Below are 5,519 nucleotides of genomic sequence, written 5' to 3'. Positions count from 1 at the left end.
TCTACTCTGTCGTCTGAAGTACTAGCTCAGTGCTACCCAACACTTGTTGCCCGACCTCTCCCCAGTATATGGGAGTCCGACACCTCCGTCCATACAATAACTCGAAGGGAGGCATACCAATACTCGAATGGTGGCTGTTGATATAAGAAAACTCATCCAAAGGAAGATACGTGTCCCAACTCCCTCCAAAGTCCAACAAACATTCCTGAAGCATGTCCTCGAGTGTCTGAATTGTCCGCTCACTCTGTCCGTCCGTCTGCGGGTGGTAAGCGGTACTGAAATGCAACCTAGTACCTAACTCCTCATGGAACTTCTTCCAGAACCTAGAAGTGAAACGTACATATCGATCTGACACAATCGAGATCGGTATGCCATACCGTGATACCACCTCCCTCACATACACCTCTGCCAGCCTCTCTGCAGAAAAGCTCTCACTGATAGGAAGAAAATGAGCGCTCTTTGTTAATCAGTCGATAATCACCCAAATTGCATCAACACCTCTCGCAGTCCTCGGCAATTTGGTGATGAAATCCATGGAAATTTGTTCCCACTTCCACTGTAAAACCTCAAGCGGCTACAAATTGCCATATGGACACTGGTGCTCGGCCTTAACCCTGCGACAGGTCAACCACCTCTCTACAAACCACGCCACATCCCTCTTCATACAGGGCCACCAATAGTCTCTTTTCAAGTCCAAATACATCTTAGTGGCCCCGGGATGGATCGAAAACCTCGACCTGTGCGCCTCCTCCATCAAAATGGTACGTGCCCCACCCTCAAATGGCACCTAAATCTGACCCTGGAAGGTCATAAGCCCCCGACTATCAACAATGAACTCAGACATCTGCCCGATCAGCCACTCTCGCTTGTGGTTTTCCGGTCTCACGGCATCTACATGGGCCTCCCGAATGGTGTCCAACATCAGGGTCATCACTGTCAACCTCAAACAAGCATCTCACAATGGGGCACTCTCTGTCCTATGAGTCAAGGCATCAGATACCTCGTTAGCCTTGCCTGGGTGGTACAGGATCTCACACTCATAATCCTTTACCACATCCAACCATCTCCTCAGGCGAATGTTCAGGTTGGGCTGATCCATTAGGTACTTCAAGCTCCTGTGGTCCGTATATATTGTACACCGAACCCCATACAGATAGTGATGCCAGATCTTGAGGACGAACACCACGACCCCCAACTCTAGATCGTGGGTAGGATACCTCTTCTCATGAGGCTTCAGCTTCCTCGATGCGTATGCTATCACATGCCCTGTCTGCATCAACACCACACCCATTCCCGATATCGATGCGTCACAATATACCACAAAGTCCTCCATTCCCTCCAGAAGGGCTTGTATAGGGGCTTCGCACAATCTCTGGCGAAGTGTATCGAATGAGGCCTGCTGCTTTGGGCCCCAACTGAATGCTACACCCTTCCGAGTCAACCTGGTGAGAGGAACCGCAATCTGGGAGAAATCCTTGATAAACCTCCGATAATAGCCGGCCAACCCCAGAAAACTCCTGATCTCTGAGAGGGATCTCGGCACCTCCCAAATCATCACGGCCTCAGTCTTGCCCAGATCAACCAATATCCCGCTCTGGTTGACGAGATGTCCTAGAATCTGAACCTCTCGTAACCAGAAATCACACTTGGAGAATTTGGCGTAAAGCCTCTTCGATCTCAGAACCCCGAGGATCTCCCTCAAATTCTCCTCATGCTGCTCTCTAGACCTCGAATACACCAATATATCATCAATGAACACGATTACAGAACGATCCAACATTGGCCTGCACACCCTATTCATGAGATCCATGAATGTCGCCGGTGCATTGGTGAGCCCGAAAGGCATCACCACGAACTTGTAATGCCTATAACGAGTCCTGAATGTTGTCTTCTGAATATCCTCATCACACACCCTCATCTGATGATATCCAGACCTCAAATCAATCTTAGAGAACCAAGACGCTTCCTGTAACTGGTCGAACAAATCGTCGATCCTCGGTAAGGGGTAACAGTTCTTGACCGTCATCTTGTTCAACTCCCGGTAATCAATGCGCATCCGGTGTGAACCATCCTTTATCTTGACAAAAAGGATTGGCGCTCCCCACGGCGAGCTTCTCGGCCGTATAAACCCCTTCCCCAGTAGCTCCTGAAACTGCGAGGATAACTCCTACATCTCTGGAGGTGCAAGGCGATAGGGTGCCATGGCGATAGGCGCTGCCCCTGGAACCAAATCGATATGGAACTCCACCTGCCTCTCGGGAGGCACACCCGGCAACTCCTTGGGGAAAACATTCGGGAACTCACGCACTATAGGGACCTCATCGACCGACCTCGGTCTCTCCGCACCTACTCTCGTATCCATCACATAAGCCATAAACCCACTACAGCCCTGTTGTAGACTCTGCCTCGCTCTTGCAGCTGAACAAAATGCTGACCCAGAATGGGTACCCTCGCCATAAACTGTAAGAACTCCCCCACTAGGGTCTCGTATGGTCACCAGTTGTCGCTCGCAGTTGATAACTGCTCCAAATCTGCTCAACCAATCCATGCCCACAATGACACAGACTCTACACACTCCCTCGTGACCCTTGCCGCACTTGCCACAAGTACGGTCCTTCTGGTTCCCTGATGTCGAATTAGCAAGCTTGGCTCGCTTGGCTGCCAGCTGGGATTGAGCCAGTCGCTGGTCCCTCCCCTGAGACTCGGCATCCTCTCTAACCTCAGCTCCAGCTCTATCTCCCTCTTCCGAGCATTTTCCTGAAGCTCGGCAAATGTTCGGTACTACGAGTTCGCCATGAACTCTCTTATGTCCCTCCTCAGAATACTCAACTATCGACTCATACGTGCCTGCTATGTAGACACGTGCTCAGGGCAGAACATCACCCTCTCATGGAACATCCTGGTGATCAAAGTAACAGACTTAGTACCCTGCTTGAGGGTGGGGTCAGAAACTCCTGGGCCAAACGCTCCCTTTCCACCGGGGGAACGTACTTATCACGAAACATAGCGGTGAACCTCTCCCAGGTCACTGCGGCAAGCTCAGCAGACAAAAAGTGTGCCATCACAAACTTCCACTAGTCCTTCGCTACCAAGCGAAGCTGGTTCAGCGCGAACTGGACTCTCAAATGCTCTGGACATGAACATGTATAGAAACATCCCTCAATATTATAAACCCATCTCATCGCAGCAATTGGATCCTGTGTCCCATCAAAATCAGGTGGCTTCGTGTTGCTGAACTCCCGGAACAAGAACAAATCACCACCCTGAGGTCTGGCAGCAGGAACAACTGCGGTAGCTGCAGCGGCTACAGCCTCAGTAACTGCTGCGTATCTCTCATCAAAAGTCTCAATCAACGTGGTCTTAATAGACTCGAACATCTCTGGAATCTCTGCACAGATAGCCGCAACCACCTCCTCATGGATCATCTGGCGGAGCTCCTCATCACTCACCCCGTTGGTCTCTAGTCTATGGCGTGTCCCAACCATGATGTCTCTGAAATACAACATGAGAATATAAGAGATTCGCTCGAGCATACTCGCACTCGATAACTCAACCCTACTCGTTCCCTGGTACCCCAAGGATTCTTACTTGGGTTGCGCACTTCTCCGGTGTCTTCAGTAGTACGGGCCCAATACTACCGTCCACACCGCATCAGTATTCATCCCAAGTCCTCCTCCTAGGTCCCAATTCCCAAGTACTTTACTCTCTCTATGCACAGTCTACCCTCTAGCAGATCTCTCACAAGCTCCTCGCTGCCATCAATTCACTCTCAAGCATCTCCTAGAAGCAAAATCCCTAGGCTAAGGCGTTACCATTCATGCCACTCTAGCCCTAATAAGAATACCTAGCCTACTCTAGCATGCATATCATATCATAACATATCACATAAATCATAATGTAAGGGTATTTTGGTTAATCACCGTTCGAGCACTGGCTGATCGTACACACGACTCTACTCTGCTCTTTCAAAAACCTTTTTCTCTTGAGAAAATTTTGTGAATTTTATTTTGAAAATCTCTCAAATCCTTAGTTTGAGTTCAGATATGCCCGAAGGTGCACCCGAGTCCCTCAAACCAAGACTCTGATACCAACTTGTAATACCCAAATTTTCAAATAGTTTTTCACATTTATAAAAACACATTTTCATTCATAATTGTCATAAAAACATCATTGTATCACATAATCAATTCATAACATCACATCCCAAGATCAAAATATGTAAAAGTTCCTCGAGTGTGTACTAATCAAACCGGCGCCTTCCCGCGATCCCCACTGGTACCTGAAACACATAACACAACACTGTTAAGCACAATTGCTTAGTGAGTTCCCCAAAATACCACATGCAACACATATTAGCCACTTGAGGCTATAACTCTGTTTGACCCTCTGGTCAATGTGTCTCAGTGGGACCTTCTGGTCCCATAACTCTGGTGGGCCCTCTAGCCTTAACTCTGTGGGCCTTACGGTCCAAAGTGTGAAAACTCTGTAACATACATAGCACAAAACACATAGAAATCTCATCATGCACAAACATACAAATACTCTATCACATAACTCTAATTACCACTCTAGGTAAGGTATAATGAAAAGACTCACCTCGGGTAACTCGGTAAAATCTCGAACTCTGTAAAAATCGGATCTAGCCTCCGCCTAATCATATGAAATAAACACTCTAAATCAATACATCCCTTAAGGCTAGGATATTCCCTCTCTTAGTACTCTCAGAAGGGTAAAAGACCATTTTACCCCTCTCATGGCCCTAAGACCAAAAATTGACCAAACCCTAAAAGTCAACAAAAGTCAGCTCCCCGGGTTACGCTGCACATACCAAACATGTACGCTGGGTGTACCCGGTGTCTTCACAGAAAACGGGGTGCGCAACCCCTTACGCTGCGCGTACTGGGATTACGCCCTACGTAACTCCCAGTTCCAGACTCTAAGCATTTTGGGGTCTTAATCAGTTAAGACCCACGTCCAACTTCTAGATCTGACCATTTATAACCCTCTTAATCCATAAAGTTGGTGACTTTAAGCCTTTGCATGGCTGGACAAGTCACTAACACCCATAATATTCTATTTCATAACACTAGAAAGCTCAATACTCAAGCATGATCTAATATCAACGACCAAGATGGAAACTTTATGGATCTATAACACAAATACCACTGAAATGGGACATATCTATGTCCATGGAGCACATTACGCTCATAAAGTCTCCACCTTTGGGACTTTTAACCCTAGAATAGCCCACGCAACATCAAACCAAAATGAAGAGGAAAGTTTTGAACTTTATACCTCCAGATGCACCTCCTTCCTCTGTAGATCTCAGATCCAAACTTGCACTTCAAGCTCTTGCCTCCACAAGCTCCTCTCCTTCTTCTTCACTAACACACCAAGGCACTTTTAGCTCCAAAACAATCACTCTCAAGCTAAGTACAATGGGAGTCTCTCTTAGAGTTTCACTCACAGATATGGAGGCTGAGAAATGAGCCTTAACATCCATTATATAGTGCACAAGT

Source organism: Lactuca serriola, chromosome 5 (assembly GCF_051521515.1).
Source record: "Lactuca serriola cultivar US96UC23 chromosome 5, Lser_US96UC23_V15, whole genome shotgun sequence".
Lineage (NCBI taxonomy): Eukaryota > Viridiplantae > Streptophyta > Magnoliopsida > Asterales > Asteraceae > Lactuca > Lactuca serriola.
Note: the sequence above shows the minus strand (reverse complement) of the source record.